The sequence below is a fragment of the Neofelis nebulosa genome, chromosome 15 (genome assembly GCF_028018385.1).
Source record: "Neofelis nebulosa isolate mNeoNeb1 chromosome 15, mNeoNeb1.pri, whole genome shotgun sequence".
In the NCBI taxonomy this organism is placed as follows: Eukaryota; Metazoa; Chordata; class Mammalia; order Carnivora; family Felidae; genus Neofelis; species Neofelis nebulosa.
The window spans coordinates 35,538,716-35,561,066 of NC_080796.1; the positions used below are offsets into that span (position 1 = coordinate 35,538,716).

Consider the following 22,351-nt stretch of genomic DNA (forward strand, 5'->3'; position numbering starts at 1 on the left):
TTAAGAGCTTGCAATTTTGGGGCCAGACAAGGGTCCATTATCCTAGTTCACTAGCTGTTGTGAGCCTTGGTGAGACAGGTGATTTCTTCACTCCTCGCTTTTCTCATCTAGGAAATGGGGTAATCACACGGGGGCACATACAGTGCTTTCCATACTTCCTGGAGCACAGCAAAGCATTCGGAAATTTTCTTTGGAAATCCAGCAAGTCCATACTGAAGTCATCCAGCTATCTCCTTGAAAGTTTGAGAAAGTGACTTCAATTTTCTTCAGCCTTTTCCTTCTGCCCCTGTGTGGGGGCTTCTTGACTTCACTGTTCCGGCGGTTGGCAAATACTCAGAGAAGTCAAGTCACCACAAATTTGTACATGATGAGCACAGTAGGTTTTGCTTTTTAGTTCCCAGTTCTCTTCCCTGAGAGCTCCGGATTTTTGTATGAGATGTGGGACACTGAAGCAATCTGGGACATCTATGACAACGACTCCAAGGACCCTTTTCAACCTAAGAAAGGGCTAAAGGATTGGGTTCTGAGTCCTGGTAAGAGAACAGACCCCTAAGACATATTTTTGGTAACGCAAAGGACCACGGAAAAGTAGACGATACTAAGAAAACGATTTTTACAGCTACAAAAGCCAAGGCTTTCAGGAGCTGGGAGGCTCCGTCACCCCTTGGGTCAAGAGCAGGGCTGGTCCTAAACCCAGATTCCCTCGCCAGGCTGGGTGCTTTTACCATCACGGCCGCTGCGTCGCATTAACCCCACCTCTGAAAGTGCTAAGGAAGTTCCCTCCCAGTGCCCACCCAGGCGGGGAGGGGCGAGGCTGGGGCACGGAAAGAACCGGGGAAACGACGTATTCCAGCTCCCAGCACACACAAAACTGCTTGCGCGATTCGGCGCGTGGGGAGAAGCGGGAGGGGGGGGGGGGAGTTAGACGCCAGATCCAGGACGCAGAGACTCCCGGTGCGCTGGGGAGAGACCTAGAGATTGCATGCTCGGGAAGCCACCTTCCTTTCCCCTGGTCTGTCTCCTCCTGTGCAGTGGCTGCCTGGGGACGCCCCGCTCGGAGGGTTTCTCCCAGATGAGACGTCCCGTCCCTGCCCACGGTCGGAGCCCGCGAGTGGCCGCCTCTGCCCCGCCCCTGCGGTTTCCGAAGGTCTAAGGGGGATTTTTTTCCCCCCTTCCCGCCCCAGTCCCTGCCTCCACCAGGAGCGGCGCTAGGTCGTGCCGGCTGCGGTCGCTTTTCCTTCTCCACTCCCACGTCTCTGACTCCAGGGAGTTTCACCCGTCCTCCCTCCTCAGCCCTCACCTTTAAACAGTTCCCCAAGTCACCGCTCCAAAAGTGCGCGACTGCTCCCGGGCCTGCACACGGAGCTCCTGCCGCCCGGCATTCCTCGGATTCCAGCGCTGTGACGTCCCCGAGGCCGGCTCGCCTCCAGCCCGGGAGCTCGGGCTCCAAGTTTCGGCGCTCCCCCGCGCGGACGCCCCCCCGCCCCCCGCCGCCCCGCCGCGCGCGCCTCCCGGGCGCATTCCTCCCCGCCCCCGGCCGCGCGCCCCGCGCTCCCTCCGCCTCCGGCCCCCTGCGCCGCCGCCCGGCCCGGGGGTGGGGGAGCCACGGCCGCCGGCGCCTGCTCCGTCCCCTCCCATCGCACGGCCCCTTCCTCCCTCCTCTCCCGGCCGCTCGCATTTCCTGCCGCCCGGGCTCTCGCGGCCCCGGAAAGTTCTGCCCAACTTTTTCTCCCCCCGCCCCGAGCGAGCGGGCGCAGCCGGCGCAGTCCGGGGGCAGGTTGTCGCGCTCCTCCTCGCTCCGCTGCCCGCCCTCCCGACTCCGGTCCTCGGGGAGGCGCAGACACCCGGTGGTCGCGGTCTGTCCCTCCCCTCCCACCTCACCCATCCTCCGCGGCCTCCTGGCCCCGGCTCCCCTCCCGCGGGACAATCCCGTGCCTAGGTGGCTCTCCTTTTCTCCTTGTCGGTGCGCCGGGATCGCGGCGGAAACCTCCCTCCCCTTTCGCCTCCTCCGGCTCCTTCCCTCCGCCCCTCCTCCGCCAGCCACTGGAATCAATTCCTTAGGGAATTGGGGCTCCGCCGCCGCCGCCACCGCCGCGGACGACAGCCTTTCCGCGCGGGACTCCGGGGCACCGACGGGGCCATGTAAGCAGGTAAGCGCCGTCTGCGGCGCGGGGAGTCGGGCCCGAGGTTGGGGGCCGCCAGGGCGCTCCGGGCGCCCGGCCGACGGCGGGGACCAACGCCGGCAGCGCCAGCTCGCGATCGGCGGCCCGGGACGCTGGCAGAGAGGTGGGGGGCGCGAGGTGGCCGGGCCGCAGGCGTTTTCTGTCCCGGTGGGAGCTGCCCGACCTGAGGCGCACGTCTGGTCTGGGCAGTGAAGGTGGAAGGTGAGCGCTGTCTGGAGAGAGTTTGCGGTTAAACCCACACCGTCGCCCCCCTCCTCCCCGTTCCCTCCTGCTTTTTGGGAACCGAGAGAGGGCCTGGAAAGGGCAGCTGGAGAGACCCGAGGGGTGGGAGCCGGAAGATGAGAGAAGAACGACGTCGCTCTGGCTCCGGCGGGAGAGGAACGCTGCTCCCCGGCCCCACTTCGCTCCCCGCCTGCCCAGGGGAGACGGGATCTTGGGAGGCAGAGGAGTTTTTATGCGCTCCCACTAGGCCCCAGCCTTGCCACCAAACTCCTGGCCTTCTTGGCCCCTACTCGGGTGGCCGGGCTGGCTCGTAGGGACAAAACCTGGGGCCACATAATTTCAGAACAGGTCTGCACCTCAAACTTTCAAAGTTCTGAGTATGAACAAGTTCTGAGGGTGTTGTTCATAAGTCTCTCCTCTCTCCCGGGCATGACCCCTAAATCTGGGTTTTGAATACTTGTTAGTTTTACACCTTTCTGAGGGAGTAGGGAGGTAGTGGTCCCCCTACCTAGCATTCCCTAACACTTCCTTCTGTTCCTGTCCCTCCATCCCCCAACCCCACCTACAAATCAAGGAGATTGTGGGGTTTGGGCTTCAGTCTGTCCAGGAACTGGCCCTTGCAGGCTCTTTGTGAAGGCGAGGAATCTCTAGACTGCAGGCTGAATATAGGGTTACAGGGTTTCCACCAATGAGTTAATTTCTTAAAATGGCTTAGTTCACCCATTCATTCAACAAACCTAGCATTGAGCTTCTAGACTGTGCTAGGGAAACAGGATACAAAGGTAGTTCAGCAAGCTGTAACTGCAGCCTCCTGGAGGAAACCCACAGGCTGATAAGAATTATAGTGTAGTGAGGGAGAGGTGCTTTGAGAGTCAGAGAAGGCTTGGTTCTGTTGATGAGGGGGTGAGGTGTGCCCCGAGTTTACAGGGTTGAAGTGGTGCTTACCTGTAGGAGTGATGAGGGGGGTGCATTCCAGGGAGAAGCAGCAGCTTGTGCAAAGTGAGAGTCATCCAGAAAAGGAGTTCAAAAAGCTGGCTATTTGAACTAGAGATCATAGCCCCAGCTCTTTGGGGTGTGATAGATAGATAGATTGATAGATAGATATCAGAAATTAAACTAGAAGCATGTTACCCTCTTATGAGTCTCTCTTTTTGGACACCCTTCCATGCCTTGCTGTTTCCACAAGCAGCAGTTGTGCGACCATCAACATTTTAATTGGCACTAATTGGCCTGTGCCTGTTTTCATTAGAATGGTACTTGATTCCCTGTTAAAGAGCCACTTGACAGCAGTAGGTGATAATACTGCAACTTTACAGAACCTTGCATTAAAGCCGCTTATCTTTTGGTGACGGGGTTAAAAGCTTGTGCCACGGAAATGATAGCCTTAATGAGTGGGGGCTGAGCGACATGATGCTCTTCTGCCTGATCTAAATGGGTGGCCGCGAGGTGCAGAAGGAGCCCATGTACGTGTCATGTGTGTGTTACAGTTTTTCTCTCCATTGAAACGCCATTATTGCTTTAGCACAGTCGTAAGGATTAGTTTTTCTTTCTCGGAAACTTTACAACAACAGGAGTATCTTTGGGCAAGTTGGGGTATAGCCTGATGGTCCAGGATTCAGCAGATCCTGCCTAGAGGGTTCCTCACTGTACCGTAGCACTCCGTACGTGGGTTGCCTTTCAAGGGTGCCTCTTCCCTGGGCTGAAGTGGGACTGTACCAGTTTTCAGAGTGGCTGAGTCCTGGCTGACGTGGCAGAGCTGAGAGAGTACAGTTTGGAGTGTTTATCCAAGCCCCTCCACAAACACCTTCTCTTATCTCAAGAACAGCCCCTTGACAGGAGTTTTACTGGAGGTGTGGGACCTGCACCACAGACATGGCTGAGGGGAAGCCCTTTCTTGCCAATCCCCGTACTTGCCCGCCTTCCGTCATTGGTTTAAACACAGTTATTATTCACACTTTAGTTATTCAGGGGTGTGTACCCTGTGTGGGCCGGACAGCTCGAATGGAAAGAGAACAGTTAGACGGTTTTACTACGGAAGAACCTAAATAATTCAGAGAAAAATCAGAATTTTTAGGAGGGTTGCTGTCTGTCCTGAATGGATGGGCCAGGGGTCAAGAACTATGGAGATTTTTTTTTTTTTTTTTTTCTCCAGAGAAGCAAACATAAACCCTTTGATTGTACAGTGTAGCCCACCTGGGTTCCATATTCTTGTTCTTTTTCACCTGCTATGCTGCATTTGGATTTCTTAGTCACCAGTGGTTGTGTAGGATTGGAACCCATTCTATGCCTCAGCTCTGTGCTGTGCACTTTGTTAGAGATAAGGCAAGGGAAAGAGATAACATGAAATACTTAATTAGCCAATTAAATCATTACTGCTTGGGCTGATTAAAAAAGAACGAGGGAAAACAAGTTTTGGTAATGAGGAGACTGAAACCGATGTTTGAAATAAGACCTCCCCTTACTGATTTAATTTACCCTGCCCTGTCTGAACCCCCTGGAGTGCTGCTGCTTCTTTCTTCTTCTTTTTTTTTTTTTTTAAGTATTTATTTATTTAGAGAGAGCATGGTGCGGAGGGGGTCGGGCGGCAGAGAGAGGAAGAGAGAGAATCCCAAGCAGGCTCTGCACTGTCTGCACAGAGCCCGATGCGGGGTTCGATCTCATGAACCATGAGATCATGACCTGAACAGAAATCAAGATGACTGAGCCACACAGGCCCCCCCCCCCCCGCCCCCCTCCCCGCCCCCCCCAGTGCTTCCTGAGCAGTCCAAGGGGTGTGTACCAAGTTCTACAGCTTTCCTGTCTATCAGTGTGCTGGATGGAGTAGGGGATCCAGCTTTGGGAGTTTGAAATGTAGCTAGGTTTGAATTCCAGCTCCGCCTCTTTTCAGCTGTGTAACATTGGCCAAACTTTGCAGCCCTTTGGAGTGCCGTTCTTTCATCTACAAGGTGGGGCCAGTGGTACCTGACTTGCCAGGGTATTTGTGAATTCAGTGCGATGCTCTGTTCCCTTCCTGACGTAGTGACTTGCACAGAGTAGGTGTTGGGTCAAGGATGGCTATTTATATGTTTGAGGAGTTATATGTGGCGATGAATGTGCTCTTTGTGTGTGTCATTTTTTTTTCCAGCAGCCTGAGTTCACATGCATGCCAACATACACATAAAGCTTTGTCTTTGACCTTTTATTTTCTTTCTTTCTTTTTTTTTTTTTTTTTTTTTTTTGGTCTGTTGGCTCAAAGCAAATGTGTTGGCTGGCAGCTTTCATGTGGCCCCTTATATAGGAGGAGGTTGAGAATTGCATGATCAGACAGTAGGGAAGCTTGGGAAGGAAAAGCCACTTAGAGAAGGGCAGGGAAAAGAATCCTAAGGGCAGGGAAAAGAATCCTTTTCCCTGTATACCACTTACGAAAACAAGGGTCCGGTGTTAATATAAAGATCCTTGTATTTCTAATGTTGGGGTCCAGTTAATTAAAGAATGTTGAGAACAAATCTGCCTGCCTTTATTTTAGCAAGAATGCAGAAGCTAGCCAATCTTCACAAAGGAGTGTCTTTGCAGCCTTGATTTCTTTCCTTCTTTGAAGCCCAAATACAGAGTCAACTGCAACACCTCTAGTGTAATGCCAGCTCAGGTCTCTTGAACTTTAATGTTGCCTTTCATCTGAGAAGCCTAAAGTATTTGACAAACATTAACTCATTGATCTTCATATCAACCTCCCAACAGGAGGGACTGTTAGAAGAAAGGAACAGCTTGGAAAACATCAGTAGAGCAGGTTTGTAGCGTGTAATACGTGGTCCTGAAGCAGAATGGGTTGTTATAGCCAAGAATTGGTTAAATCCCCACTGTGGATGGATTGCATGTAGGCCAGAAGGTCATGAGAGTGAGTACCCCATTGAGAGGTCAGGGGGAGAAAGCCCAGGAAAAATGCAGGTCTGGCTGGAATTTTTGCACCAGGAGGGGAGAGGAAGTCCACATTCCCCAGACCAGCCATGCCTTTGCCATGCATTACATGCACATTGATTATAAAAATAATCTCTGATTTATTTATAATTCTGAATGAAAGGATATGAGGCAATGCTTGTAGATGAGGGTTTAGAGCATCTCTGGATAAAAGGTAATAGTGAGTCCTTGTGGGCTAGGGGTGGTTATACGTCTTAGTTGGATTATAAATGGCAGTTGACATTGTTTTAATTTCCTTTCCCTTTTTCTTGTTGGTTCTGTATTTCTTGGCTTGGTTTTGTTTTTGTCTGACCTGTTTCAATGTCCTTGCTTCTGGACAAAAACGTACTGTGGCCATTGTTAGATCAATTTTGTGCGTAAAGTTTGATACGTGGGTAATTTAGCTTAGTTCCTTAGAGGACTAAATTAGGTCCTGCTCAAAGGTTTCGTCCTGAGCCTGGTTGGTTAGCTTGACCCAGAGGGCTATTGCATATCCAGAGATCCTGTAACCCTAGGTGGCCATCCCATAAATGCTTGATGTTGGGAGGCGTCTGATGAGAAAACGAGAAAGAGATCGGCCGATGGTGTGGCATCCTCTGACGAGCAGAATATCTTCTTCACATTTGTGATGTTTGAAATTTTGGTACTGAACCACATTACTAAATTAGGAAGCTTTATTGTGTGGGCCACTTGCTTTGATCTAATTTGCCTTACAAACTTTTAGCTCACAGGGAAAACTCCCTCGGTGTTGGAAATTAGCACAAGTTCCTAATGCTTTATCCTTTGCTTACACTTAATTTCCTCAAGTCTTTAGAAATCTATTTCCTGGGAATTCTTTTTTTCACACTCCTTTCCACTCAAGTAATTGGGGCATTAGCTAAGGCAGTAGTAGATCTGAAACTCCAGTGGGCACCAGAATCACCCGGAGGGCTTGTTAAAACACAGATTGCTATTCTCCATGCCCACTCCAGCTTCTAGAAGAGGCAGTAGGTCTGGGGTGGGGTTTAAGAATTTGTGTTTCTAAGGAACTCCCATGATGCTAACAGCCCTGGTCCTTGACCAGCTGCATTTTGAGAATCATAGAGCTAAGGAGTCTGTCCAGCCCTGTCCTCAGGCTCATAGTCACTTAAGATTTTTACCATACTGGTTTGAGTGGTCCTGTTGCTGGTAGTCTGTGGGCTCTGGAGAGGCCTGGAGTCACTTAACGACCACTTAGCCCCAGTCCGGCCCAGGAGAGCATGAACGACATGTTTCCATTGCGGTGGATCTGCTTGGTTCTCATCGCCAATCCAGACCCCCCTTTGCTTGGTTTTCATCAGTTTGGTTTTCCTGGTGCTTCTGTGTCTCTGGGCATCCAAATTCCACCTGTGTCAAACTGAACAGCATCTGTGACCCTGCCATCTGTTGAGTTAGCTGCCGAAAGCCGGCGTTTGGAGTTCTCTTCAACACCACGCTCTTAGCACCCCTCAACTTCTGCTTGTAAACCCCAATAATGAACCTTATCTGTCCTTTGACCCTTAGAATTTGCATCTCCAAAATATCTTCACTTTGCTCCCGTCCCTCCATCCCCACTGCCTCTTGGGATCATGCAAGAGCTTCAGAGGTTGCCTTTCATAAATCCTTCATCTACTCTTTCCTCTCCCAAAGAGGTTTTTTTTTTGTTGTTTTTTTTTTTTTAAACAAAACAAAAGAAAACAAGTATTTAAATTCTCTTGATTCTCATTACCTGTGTGATGAGGCTTCTTTATCCCATGACTACCTTCCCATTCCCATCTGCCGTGCCTTCTCTCTGTGCTAGCGACCTGAGACTTGGTGACGGTTAATTCCCCTCTTCTTCGTCATACTCTCACCCGACTGACCTCTCCCCTTTCCTACCTGTGTGGCCCCTATGCATTCCACTAGAGCGTCACCTTCCCTGACATTCCTTCCCACCACCGGTTAGGCATTCCTTTCTTTATAGTCCTAACGCACTTTGCACTTACCTGTGTTGGCAAGTTGTGTCTCATCATATTACATGTGTTTATCTCCTTGTGTCCTCTACTGAGTTACAAGCTTCTCCACCAGGAACCCCATTTAGTTGGTTCAGAACCAGAATCTCCACCCTATGTGGATGTAGGACACCAGTAGCCATGGCTTACCTGTATTGCTTCTGATTCTATCCCAGCATTCATAGCACTTGAAATGATTGTTTTAAATTTTTCAGTGACCCTGTGAAGTGGGTACAATTATTTCTATTGTTCAGAGGATGGGATGAGGTTTTATTACTTATTCTCTGATAGGACGTTCAGTGCTCTGGGAAAGTGACGTCATGTTAATGACTATATGTGATTTTAAAAATTAAACAGGCATCAGTTCATACACATGATATACATCAGTATCTACACATTATACACATCTTACTTGTTACTTAAGGAGATGAATCACATCCCTAAGCTGTTTCCTGAAGTTATTGATGCTCTGGTTCTTAAGAACCTGGTTATTTTGCTTTACTTGGAAACTTTTGAAGATGTGATCATTTTTTCCCCTCATTTTTCAAACCCAGGGATGAAGGGAGTGTACATATCACACAAGTGGGAACATGGGGAGGTTAAGACATAAAACAAAATTGTTTTTGCAGGTTTAGGTACATTTATTAGAATATGCTTCACTTCCTTGCTACGCATTTTGTACCTGATATTAAAGAGGAAGAGGCAGGATTACTCATTATTCAACCTCTGAGTTTGTAGTTTTTATTTTTATTTATTTATTTATTTATTAAAAAATTTTTTTTAACATTTATTTATTTTTGAGACAGAGAGAGACAGAGCATGAACGGGGGAGGGTCAGAGAGAGGGAGACACAGAATCTGAAACAGGCTCCAGGCTCTGAGCTGTCAGCATAGAGCCCGATGTGGGGCTCGAACTCACAGACTGCGAGATCATGACCTGAGCCGAAGTCAGACGCTCAACCGACTGAGCCATCCAGGCGCCCCTGAATTTGTAGTTTTTAAAATGCGAGAGAGATGCTCCGACACTGTCACAGCAGAATTGCCAGCCTGCCTGCCTTTAGCCAAGACAGCCTGTCCTGCTTATAGAACTGTCGTAAGTAGCAATGGTATCTTTGATATTATCCCCCAAATCACAGATTGGCTGTTGCCATCATGTTAGTTCCCGAGTAAAAGGGATTAAGGCAGATTTCATGGTCGTGAAAGTGAAATTGATTATGAATTACGTGTACACACGATACACACGTCATCTTGATATTTGAGGTTCTCCATGAATAATCCCCCAAATGGTCTTCTGATTTCTTCAGATTTATGTCCCACTATTCGCCGGGGTTCTGTCGAGCTGCAGCTGCTTCCTGAACAGGCCCAATAATTTCTTCCACCTATGGTTATGCTGTTGCCCTGCCCAGGAATCCTCACACTCAGCATTGCCTGTCAAAACCATCCCTTGAGACTCGCCGCCCTGGGCAGCCTACCCGCAGCTCATTCCCGGGTCAGGTCCTCCTACCCCAGTGCTCCTGGCACTTACCAGGTTGTGCTTTGTGGCCTGGCTGATCTGCCTCATTCCCCTCCTTGGTGTTAGCCAGAGCCAGACACCTGCCCCACTCCTCCCCACATCCTGCCTAGGGCTCAGCGCAGACTGTGGCCTTTCTTCTGCTGGTTCATTCGGGTCTGCTTCCTCCTTGCCCCAGGAATGGCCTCCAAGGCTGAGGCTGCCCCTTCTCTCTTCATTATGACAGCCCTTCAGCGACGACAGCTATCTCGACACCTTTCTGTCGCCTGCCCCACTGCTGCCAGCTGTGGAGGCCGGTCCACCCCCTGCATTGCAAGAGGCTTGTTTTGAATGCGTCTGATATTTTCTCTCCCCTGCTTGGAATCTGTCTTGCCACTTTATATTGTTTAGAGATACTTGTGTATCTGTAGTAAAAGTATAAGGAAACACCAGAAGGATAAACACTAAATACAGGGGGTGGGGCATGGGGCGTGGGGTGGAGGTGAGGGCTGAGATGTGATGTGCTATTGTTTTTTTTCCCAAGCTGGGTGGTGGGAACATGTATGTTTACTATATTCTCCTGTAGGTCTAAAATACCTAGTTTATGGGGCGCCTGGGTGGCTCAGCTGGTTAAGCGTCTGACTTCGGCTCAGGTCATGATCTCACAGTTCGTGAGTTCGAGCCCTGCATCAGGCTCTGTGCTGACAGCTAGAGCCTGGAGCCTGCTTCAGATCCTGTGTCTCCCTCTCTCTGCTCCTCCCCTGCTTGTGCTCTGTCTCTCTCCCTTTCTCAAAAATAAATAGACATTAAAAAAAATTTTTTTTTAAATACCTAGTTTAAAAAACACACAAAATTGCCCACGGTTAAATGCAGACTCCCTAGCAGAGCATTCAAGACTCAAACGCTTGGGGCCCCTGGGTGGCTCAGTTGGTTAAGTGTCTGACTCTTGGTTTCAGCTCAGGTCATGATCTCCTGGTTTGTGAGATCGAGCCCCATGTCGGGCTCTGTGCTGACAGCTTGGAGCCTGCTTGGGATTCTCTTTCCCTCTCTCTCTGCCCGTCCCCCACTCGTGCTCTCTCTTGCTCTCTCTCAAAATAAATAAACATTTAAAAAAACAAAAAAGACACATGCTCTTGTTTCCATCTAACCTGACTTTATTTAGCCTCTGCCGTTCTTGGTTCCCTGTCATCTTTCTGCAAACATTTCTCACATTTGAAACCTTGTGGCTTTGACTCCTACTGTTACCGCAACTGTTCCCTTAAATTCTCTGTCACACCTGGTCACATAATAATCTCCTCTGTTTTTTAATGTCTAGTATGATTCTTTTGTCTTCGGAGATGTTTTACGTGACATTCCCTTTTTATCATCAGGAGAGTGCATTGCCACTTTGAACTGTCTTCCTATCATGCGTCACACGTTCTTTCCTGATACGTATTACATTGTGTTATGGTCATTTGCTCATCCCTCTCCCCAAAGTCGTGAGCGCTTCAAGGATATGTTTTGTGATTTACTTCTCTTTGGGGTCTTAGCACCTGCTGCAGAGTTACAGGTTGGGGGAATTGTTGAGTAGAAGAAGTAAGATTAATGTGTTCAATTGAAGTGTGTGTGTGTGTGTGTGTGTGTGTGTGTGTGTGTGTGTGTGTTTAAGTATTTCCAAAAAAACTTCAAAGCACATTGAAGGGACAATCTCTTGGGCTCAATATCTGAACCCATAGGCTGTCAATTGAATGGGTTTACATGTGGAATTCCTAAATCAAACTCAGGGTTTTTTTAAAAAAAAATAATTTCTTCTACTTTTCCTATTTGCCTTATGGTGTTGGGTGGCGATTTGCTTCTTTTGGCTTTTTCCTGTTTTTTAGCCCTGTGCCCTCTACTGCATGGCCATGGAGCATGCTGGTGGTTTCTGTAGTAGGGCCCCAGGGTGGGTGTGAGTCTGGGTTTGGGAGTAGATCTGGGCTGTGAAGTGGTACCACTTGTTGTAAGGGTGATTTCTGCCATCAACGCATACTTACTCTGGGATGGAGAAGTGACACATGCATTTAGAGAAGAGGCAGCAGAGTTTATTTTTGTGGCAGACGTGTCCCACTGCAGAGCTATAATAACTGTAATGAAGGAGGATTATGCTGCATTAGGTTTATGAAGGGTGTACTAGTCTGTTACCAGGGTCAGTGGTGGCAGCTCCAGCCAGCAATTAGGTTTCATTAAAGACTCCAGCAGGCAATTAGCATTCTCTTCTGCCAATGCAATCCTGTGATCTATTAAGCATATTCTTTTTTGTTATACATTTTGTAAAATGTGCATTAGATGATGAAGGTACGTTTTTTTTTTTTTTTTTTTTTTTTTTAGACATACGCAAGTCTCCAAGTTATCATTTAAAAAAACGGGGCTGATTTTTTGACTCTGTGTTTAAATGAAATCCATGGGTTACACTAACATTCTGTGTAGATTGTACTGTTTTAAAATCTGCCCATTTACAAAAGGTCCTATCAGTTCTTTTATTCAAAGGCAACGAATTTGTTATGGAATATTAGATAATTATGTGATTTATGAGGGAAACGTGGGACTGATATGAAACGAATTAAAACTTTAATATAATGAGATGGCATCTACGGATCTTAATGATCTTCTTTAGAAAATTATTGTTTTGCTTAAGAGGCATCTAAAAATAAAGTCTGGAAAGGATGAATTGCGCTGGCTTCTGTGGAGCAGCTGTTTGGTTGTTTTCAAAATGAGGCTTATTTTCCAAGTACTAGGTTAGGTACAAGTGTGTATTTCATGTCCCTTCATCTTGATGAAAGTGTTTAGGCATTTAGCTTTGCTGTGAATATGAAGTGATGTTTACACTAAGTTATTCAAAGGAGTTTCCCCCCTCCTTCCTTCTTCCTCTCTCTGCTCCCTTCTCTTCCCTTCTTTCTCCCTCCCTTTCTAATAAATTGTCTTCATTTGGAGGCTCCTGATGGGTTAATTACTATATATGTATTCAAGATTGATATTTATCAGGGATGATAAAAGGGAGAAATGCACAGCACAGCAGCACGTCAAGCCAGAAGTTCAGTGCAAAGATCTGTAAAGGATGTCTATTTCCATGGGATAATTAGGCTCTCTCCCTATCATTTGATTCTCAATTCATATTATTATTTTTCTCTTTTGTAGGCTGGTAAAATGGTAATAGTGGATGAGCATAGCACTTTGAAATCTGTGTATGTGAATTTGTTAAAGACTCCCAAGAAGTCTTGCAGTAAACAAAAGTGTGTCAAAGCTGAATTCATTTTAGTAAGGACCTATTTTTTTTTAATTTGCTTTTATGAGACACATGTAATCTCGAGGGACACTGATTATTTCTCTCTAGAGGAAGTTTGGTTTAGAAGGTCCCTGGAATAGAGAAGTCCTGACTGTTATCTCTAAGAAACTCAACATAAATTAGAGTATAGTGACTTAGATTATTAAGATGGATAAATCTAAAATCCTCATCAGCCGACCAGACCTAACTTTTTAAAAACTTTAATTAATTGGATTTTTACTTGGAGGGATGGGAACACAGGAGAAGAGCAGGTTTAAAACAAAATATCAGGAATCTGTTCACAAAACTACCTTTCAGGAAAGTTTCAGGAACAGTAAACATCTCGTCTAGTTTTATGTATTGATGCGGCCGAGAGTAATATTCAGATTACATTCACGGCACTATAGGAACCACATCCTTCAAGGAGAGATTTAGGCGTAGTCAGTGGTCCCGTCTAATTGAGGCCAGAAGCTGGCACTACTGAAAAATCTTGGTTTTTCCCAATTCTGGCAGTCAGCCCTCCTCCCCTCCTCCCTTCCTCCCCTCCTCCCCTCCTCCCCCTGTTCCCCCCTTGCTTGTGATCCTGCCAAGAAGAAAGCAGGCAGGCTAACGAGGTATAAACCATTGAGGGCTTCAGAAAAGTCATTGCAATCATTTTATTAATAGCTGCCACTGTTTAAGTTGTTTTGTGTAACGGGGCATTTTTAACAAAGGCGTTGTGGCTATAACATGATCAGTTTTTCCTCCACCATGGCCCCTTTATTACCTCAAGGTGATGTGCTCTGTATCCCCGTCATCATTTGTTTCCTGTCCCCATTTGCGACCTTTTTACAAAGCAGAGCTTTATGTATGGAAACTCCTTTCCCTCTACAACCTTTAAACTCATAATCTTATGAAAGAGATGTTATTTTTATCCATAGCTTGTCCCCGAGAAATACGGGAGGTGAAGAGGTTATTTGTGAAAGTCTTGCGGCTAGTTCGTGGAAGAAGTGAGATTTGAACCCGTTCTCTCTGGCCCCATAGATCAAGTTCCTAAGCATGACATTAGGCCCACAGGTCTGTGCAGGTCAGGAACATCTGTTTTTTCTCCCTTCCTCTCTCTTTCTTTCCTTTCTTCCGTCCATCAGTTTGTTCAGTAAATGGCTTTTGATGTTTTTCAAGGAAGGGATGTCTTTCTGTGGTTATAATCTTTCAAATAATAAGCAAACTAATAATGTCACTACTGGCCCCATTTGACTGGCATTTGAAATGTGCCTCATTTGAGTTCAGGCAGACATAAGTCTCCAATACATACCAGAGTTTGTAGACTTAGTACAAAAAAACAAAAAAAAAAAAAGGGGAAGAAGAAGGAGAAGAATGTAAAAACAACGTAAGATTTTAAAATTGATTACATGTTGAAATAATATTTTGGGTATATTGAGTTGAATAAAGTCTATTAGAATTAATTTCTTGTGTGTTGCTTTTTAAATGTGACGACTGGAAACTTAAAAATAACCTGTGTGGCTTGCATCCGTGGTCCACATTACATTTCTTTTGGATAGCACTGCTGTCAGTAGGAATCGGATTATTCCTGGGAGGCCTCGTTTGGAGTGATGCCTTAGAGGACCCGGGGCCAGTGCCTGGAGAAATTAGCAGTAGTTATTGGTGATGGTAAGGAGCAAGCCTGATGACACCTTAGATGACCACCAGACGGAGACTAGTATTAGCTGGCATTTATTTACTACTTACGGTGCGCAAGTACTTTGTCAAGCACTTACGTGGATTATCTTTCTGATCCTTACAACAACTCTGAAGTAAGCGCCCTCACAGACTTATTTTGTAGATGAGAAAACCAGGGCTTAGAGAGGCTAAGGGACAGGATCCCACAACTAGTAAGTACTAGTTTTCTGTGTCACACAGTTGGCATGCAAACACTAGTCAGTGGTGGAGCCGAGAGGCAAATCTGGGCCTGAACCCAGAGCTTGTACTTGTAACCATTCTGCATCACTGCCTCCCAAAGGCAAGAGAGACGACATTACTTAGAATGGATCCAGAGCAGTTCTTTATTGGTTGAGGGTCTGTGGAGAGCATACATTCTCCTCCCCAGTACTGGCAGAGATCGATCATCTTGGACTTAGGGAATATGCACAGTTGATGTTCCTGAGAATGATCTCACGTAATCAAGAAATGCTGACGTTATGTTTGATACGCTTCGTTTACTAGTCCAAGGTTGCCTTACTAAGGAAGATACTTATCAGAACTTGATTTTAGAAACTTGAAGCTCACTTCTGATGGCTTTTTAACTGAGAGACATTGATGTATTTCATAGCAAGTACAGATTTTGTAAATATAAGCGTTAAATCTCTGCCCTGAGATAACTACAACGCTAAAAAAAAAATTAAAACTCTACCTACAAGTCTATTTCTAGCTATTTAAAATTTTTTCATATTTTTCATATTTTAGTCTTTGCTCACAAATGGATATATTTTTATAGTTGTAGTTAAGTTTCTTTCTTTCTTTCTTTCTTTCTTTCTTTCTTTCTTTCTTTCTTTCTTTCTTTCTTTTTGAGAGAATGAGAGCTTGAGCACAGGAGAGAGAGAGAGAGAGAGAGAGAGAGAGAGAGAATCCCAAGCAGGCTCTGCACTGTCTGCATAGATCCGGACATGGGGCTTGAATTCAGGAACTGTGAGCTGATAACCTGAGCTGAAATCAAGAGTTGGATGCTTTAAATGCTTAACCGACTGAGCCACCCAGGTGCCCCCTTTTATTATTTTTTTTATTGCTGAAAATACACACATTTAAATTTCTTGCTATCCCATAGAAGATGATAGGGAGGATCTTCACATTAATAGCTTATTTTCATTGAATTTATTTCATGGCAAATGTCTATCAGATTGTTTCTTATGATGAACATTTTTTGAGATTCTTGAATCCTGCAAGTGGAATTTTAAACATAGGTCATGAAGGCAAATTGAAAGGTAACACTTTATTATCAAATGCTGATATTCTTTCAGATCTTGCTTTCTGCCTAGGAAGTAGATTATCCCAGCAAATAAGTCTTGCTTTTGTCTTTTGTTGTTATTGTTGTTGTTTCTTATAGTTCCCTTTCTTATAGTCTGACAAAAGAATTGGATGAGCTCTAAATTGATACTTTCAAAGTCTGAATAATAATCCTCACAGTAGGTTCACTTTTGATGGAAGTGTTCACTAGTCTTTACATCATTTAATACAGAAAAAGGTGCGTTTGAATTATTGCTATCACGAATATGATACGAATAGAATTATTGAAGATATGTTTACATAAAGGTAGCATTTGAAAGGAAATTAGGGGTGCCTGGTTGGCTCAGTCTGTTGAGCGTTGGACTCTTGATTTCAGCTCTCAGGTCATGATCCCAGGGTCATGGGATTGAGCCCGCGTCTCATTGAGCCCGCGACTCTGCATTGAGTGTGAAGTCTGCTTAAGATTCTGTCTCTCTCCCTCTCCCCTGTGCTCTCTCTAAGATAAAAAAATAAAAGAGACTTAAAGATCTATATGAGTACATATTTCATTGATAGAAAGTAACACAGTACAACCTTGGATTGTGAGTAACTTGTTCTGTGAGTGTTCTGCAAGGCCAGCCAACATTTCTAATAAATTTTAACTTGATAAAGAGCAATGTTTTGCAGTATGAGTAGCACGTGCCCTCAAATGTCACATGATCACAACTGAGCCAGTGGTTTTTGAAATTCGCCTCGATATACGAGTGCTTTGGATTGCAAGCTTGTTTCCGGAAAGAATTATGCTTGCAAACCAAGGTTTTGCTGTAATTAGAAACTATTACATCCTTCTAAGTTAACTTCGTGCCTTATTTTTATCTCTATGTCATTGGTATCTGCTTTTTATTGTCTTCTACGTTTTCACAAGCTTATTTCAAATATATGTTTTCCTATAACTTGCTGTATTTTGAGGACTATTGTATTGTCATAGTTCTTGCTATGGTTATGAAAAGGGTTCCAACATCTTAGTGACTTAAAACAGCAAACGTTTGCTCCTCGTCCGTGTTAGGCGAGTGCTGTGCATGTGTCGCAGCTCTTGGTGGCTTGACTGGGTTTGGTGCTGCTCCTCTGTCTTCTCACTCAGAAACCCAGGCTAAAGGACAGCCCCCATCCGGGACATTCTGTTCTCGAGGCTGATCACAGGAATATGGTGAGAAGCATGCAGTCCCACTTAGAACTGTTGTCTGGAGGTGGCAAATATGTTGTCTCCTCATGTCCAGTTTATCCAAAGTATATCACGTGGCCAAGCCAAAGACCCAATGAGTCAGGGGCCTACACTCACCCCACAGGATTCCCAGGCAAGTCGCCGGGACGTAGAGGGGGACATTACAGGAAGGGACCAAAGGGTAGGGATCGGTGATCCATTTTTTATACCATCATTGACGTAACCGTTCCCTAATGTTTGGTATTTGGATTGTTTCCAGTTGTCACCATTGTAAATAGCATTGTTACAAACATCGTGGAACAAATTACATTTATTTACTTGGAGAATATTTTCTTGGGCTATGGTTTCCAAAGTAGGCTGTCTGAGTCAGAGAGCATGAATTGCTTGTAGATCTTGTTACAGGTGGCCAGATTGCTCTCTAGAAAGACTATCAGTTTATAGTACCGTCATTAATATTTAAGTATCCAGTGTTCCTCCTATCCTGCTAGTGCTGGGTTTTGAAATCTTCATTTTGTTGGTTTCATAATTGTTTACAGTTTGATTTTTGTAATTACTAATGATGGTATTTTAAGACAGAAACTTTCAGAACATATTGTTATTTACCTCTTTAGCTGAATAAAACAAAGGCCATCTATCATTTTCTTTCCTGGTTTCTGAAAGCCATTGTAAACAAAAAGAAAGGTCATTTTCATCCTTTCTTTGTTTCTTTGGTCTCATATTTTTCTTACTATACTGTATCTTACTGAAATACATCTTTACCCTTATGTGAAAACAAAACAGTGACAAAAATAAAATGAAAACTGATACGAGGTTTTATAATTTTTATCTTGGAGTCAAATCATAAGTAATAATTACTATGGAACTGGGTAAACGGCCAAATCTAAATTGCTGAATTTTGTTACAAATTTTAAGTCTTAGGAGGGCGGATGTATTGATTATCCTGTTGCCTAACATTGGATAACTTTAATTCCATGGTTTTCAGATTCTCCTCTGGCCGTATGGCTTAGATAGCAGAAAATACCCACTGAAACCTAAGAAGCAGATTTTCCTATAGCTTTCCCCCTCAAACTGTAAACTAAAACTTTTTATTACCAACCGTATCCTCTCACTTGGTTTACTTTGCAAGTGTCATGTTGCCTGCTGGGTATACTTGTCTTTGGCTTCTGTTTAGAAATAGCGGTATCTAGACCTACCCATAAATAACCTTGGTTACATTTCTTCATATGAAGCTCTGAGACATCCCGGCAAAGGCAAGGTAGACTTGCAGAGCAGATAAGAGAAATCTGTAGGCCACCGAATCCAGAGCTCCTAGAGACACAGAGAGAGACAGAGACAGAGAGACAGAGAGAGTGTTGGGATGGGAAGTGGTGCTGAGATTTGGGAGCGATAGCTGGATTTTGCAACTACCACTGCAGTGCAAATGCCTCCCACCTCATTTAGCAGAGGAATGTCAAAAATCCTCTGAACTGAGAAACCCATTCTCTGTGTTTTGAGACACAGCCTGGTAAAGCTTGTAAGAAATATTACAGCTCGGTGGGAAGCAAGTCCAAGTGGGGGAGAAGCAAGATGATGTGTGAACCAGACATCCGTGTGTGAAGCCGAGTTTATTTGAACAGTAGTAGTTGCTGACTGCAGGATGTTCAGAGCAGGACTATTTAGCATGTTAATTGTGTGAATATCAAGACTCAGGTTACTTTTGAAGACATAGGACTTTGGATAGATTTGCCGGGAAGGTCTCTGGGGTTTTGTTCCTGAAATATTTTCCTATTTCAATTTAATTGCATTTTGTGTACGTCTTCTGGGAATTCTTTGCAAATTTCTTTGGAAGGTGAGGACTCATTGGTTTATGACGTTTTGCTTATTTGTTTATTTATTTTTAATGTTTATTCTTGAGAGAGAGACAGAGCACGAGCAGGAGAGGGGCAGAGAGAGAGAGAGAGAGGGAGACCCAGAATCCGAAGCAGGCTCCAGGATCCGAGCTGTCAGCACAAAGCCCGACGCGGGGCTTGAACCCACAAACCCCAAGATCATGACCTGAGCCAAAGTCGGTCACTTAACTCCCTGAGCCACCCGGGTGCCCCTGAAGTTTTGCTTTCATAACAGGTAAATCATTTGGGGAAACTGGATTCTGAGGCTCAAAGTAGGTAAGGGTAAGGATGTTAATACAGAAGAAACCAAGTAATTTCAGAAACTTAAAAAAAAATCAGCGCAGTAAGATAGGATGCTGGTTTATACTGAATCATTACATATCTAGGTTGTATTTATAAAAAGGAGGTTACTCCTGAGCTCTTCTCCAAGGTTGTCCTGCTCATTGTAAATGGTTTCTTAAGCTGCTTATAGTTTTAAAGACAAAAGAAGCACTTACACCTGCTGTGTGTTCTGCTTCACTGGATTGTGGGAGAGTCGAGGCAAAGGGTGTGAATGTATTACATGTGTACATAGTGTTTGGCTCTGGCTTGATGGTCCCACCTATGGGACCCTGTACGATGGTACCCTGTTTCCAGTCCTTTCTTCCTTTCTCTTCCATTTTCCTTTCCTCCAAGCCTGAATGTTGGCCTACCATTGGAATCCACTGATGTGGTGCTATGGTCAGAATGTGGCACCCCAACCACCGCCCCCTCCCCCCCCCCGACATTCATATGTGACTTTTGGAAGGTGATTAGGTCACAAGGGTGGGGCTCTCATGAATGGGATTAGTGCTCTTTTAAAGTAGACCTCATAGGGGCACCCGGGTGGCTCGGTCAGTTAAGCGTCCGACTTCGGCTCAGGTCATGATCTCACGGTCCGTGAGTTCGAGCCCTGCGTCGGGCTCTGTGCCGACAGATCAGAGCCTGGAACCTGCTTCAGATTCTGTGTCTCCCTCTCTCTCTGACCCTCCCCTGCTCGTGCTCTGTCTCTCTCTGTCTCTCAACAATAAATAAATGTTAAAAAAAATTCTTCTTAAAAGAGACCTCATAGAGCTCCCTGGTCCCTCCTGCCATTTGAGGATGCAGTGAGAAGTTTGTGATCTGGAAGAGTGCCCTTGCCGGACCATGCTGGTACCCTAATTTCAGACTTCCAGCCACCGGATCTATGAGCAATACATTTCTGTTGTTTATACACTACCCAGCCTGTGGCACGTTAATGTATCAGCCCAAAGAGACGAAGATACATGACTTAACTTGATGGGTGATTGTCAGACAAAACATGGTAGTTGTTTACTTAAGGAGGCCTGTGACTACCAGACTGTTGTAACATACCTGCATCCATATGGCTGTCTTTCACCAACATTGAATGTTGAACGCAACCCACGGCTTTTGTAGACGTAGGACAAATTTGCGGTTCTTACAATCCAGTGTGTTGATCATATAGTAATTAGTACGTGTTTGCCGATGTCCATGAGTTGCTTCAGGTTGTTTATAAAGAGGGTAGGAGCAAAAACCCACTTAATTTCCCGCATGTCTTTGCTGCAGATCCCCAAGGAAAGTGTAGGCAACACACTCTGATTTGCTTGTGTGCTCAGTTACCAAATACAAGTACATTTTTTCACAAGTACATTTGTGAATGACCCATCGTCTTCTCTTCTTTGCCATTTTGAGGACATTGGTCTCACAAACGCATACTTGGCTTGTGATGAGGTATCCGTGACATATGGATGAGGACCCATAATTCTTGACTCTTACGACTGTGGGTATCACACTGAAGCCCATTTTTTAAAACAACCATAATTTGGTTTTTAAAATGCATCACGAATCTTGACAGCAGTTGTTCTACCATGATAGCATAGCCACTGCCTTTTATATTCTTTCTAAATTTTCTGTTAACTGTGCAACTATAAACATGCTCTTTGTATAGAATAATGCTCATACAATAATATAGTGCGAGAACACTTTTTATTCTGCTCTTTTCCCCACATATACCACTAGGTATAGTTTTCCTGTTTCTAGAGTCTTCATGAATGTATAAATTTAACAGATGTGTATATTTTTTTAATGTTTATTTTTGAGAGACAGACAGAGCATGAACGGGGGAGGGGCAGAGAGAGAGGGAGACCCAGAATCCGAAGCAGGCTCCGGGCTCTGAGCTGTCAGCACAGAGCCCTATGTGGGGCTTGAACTCATGAGCAGTGAGATCATGACCTGAGCCGAAGTCAGACGCTCACTGGACTGAGCCACCCAGGCGCCCTTAACAGATGTGTAACTAATCCACTGAATTAATAATACATTATATTAGCATTTTCCATTTGTTGATTATGTGGGTTGTTTCCAGGGCTTTTGCTCATTATAAATAAAATGCCATTAATATCTTTGTCAGGTAGCATCTTTCATCTTTGGACTGTTCCTTTGGGTTGAATTCCCAGGAGAAAGATTAATGCATTATGGCAAATAATGTACACATTTTTATGTGTTTTTTTTTTTGTTGGCAAAACCACCTAAGAATTTTGCCGTCTGCTACCAGATTTTATAACTGATATGGTTTATATTTAGCCATTGTTTTGTTTTATAGATTAATATTAAATATTTATTAATTAATTGAGCTTTAGGGAAAAGTGCTTATCCGTGTTAGCATTTTCAATATTGTAACCATTCACCATTATGTGCACTTTATTGATTTTTAGATGTTGTTTACAGAGGTTTTTCTGGGGAAAAAAAAAACACTATGCAGAGGGAAAAAATTAAAAACCACAAACTGCAGTTGGCCCAAAGATTTGCAAGCTCTGCTTAACTGCTTTTCCCATCTACCTTTTAGATTTTTCCACTTGACTGACTGTGATTGGTTAGGTATGTCTCAGCCCACATTTCTGGGCTACTATAAAATCCAGTCCATTTTTGAAATACATGACTATTCAGAATCATGGACATACCCGCTAGAAAGAAATATTGTTGTACCGCTAGGAGTGTGTGGCAGTGACAAGGAATACTAAAAAAGAAGAGTTAAAAATGTAGTTAATGTTTAAAGGCCACCCTGAACAGGCAGCAGAAGCATCAGTGTATGAACAGGCTAGTCTTGTCTTGTTATAGTAGGTCGAGTGATTTAATCCCCTCTCTTCAGAATTTCTGAGTATTAAACCGATTTGCCCAGACATTAGACCTTTTGG

General features: G+C 44.9%; 2 protein-coding genes across 3 annotated transcripts in view; one reads left to right on the forward strand and one right to left on the reverse strand.

The window, feature by feature from the left end:
• Positions 1–1,481, reverse strand: part of CENPF (centromere protein F) — a 100,144-nt gene extending 98,663 nt beyond the window's left edge. Inside the window, exon 1 of the mRNA XM_058700650.1 lies at positions 1,301–1,481. The gene's annotated coding sequence lies outside the window, so the exon portion shown is untranslated. The remainder of the gene's footprint in view (positions 1–1,300) is intronic.
• Positions 1,482–1,542: 61 nt separating this feature from the next.
• Positions 1,543–22,351, forward strand: part of PTPN14 (protein tyrosine phosphatase non-receptor type 14) — a 173,512-nt gene continuing 152,703 nt past the window's right edge. Inside the window, exon 1 of one of the 2 annotated variants that reach the window (XM_058700655.1) lies at positions 1,543–2,150. The gene's annotated coding sequence lies outside the window, so the exon portion shown is untranslated. The remainder of the gene's footprint in view (positions 2,151–22,351) is intronic. The other variant, XM_058700652.1, reaches the window with a different exon arrangement.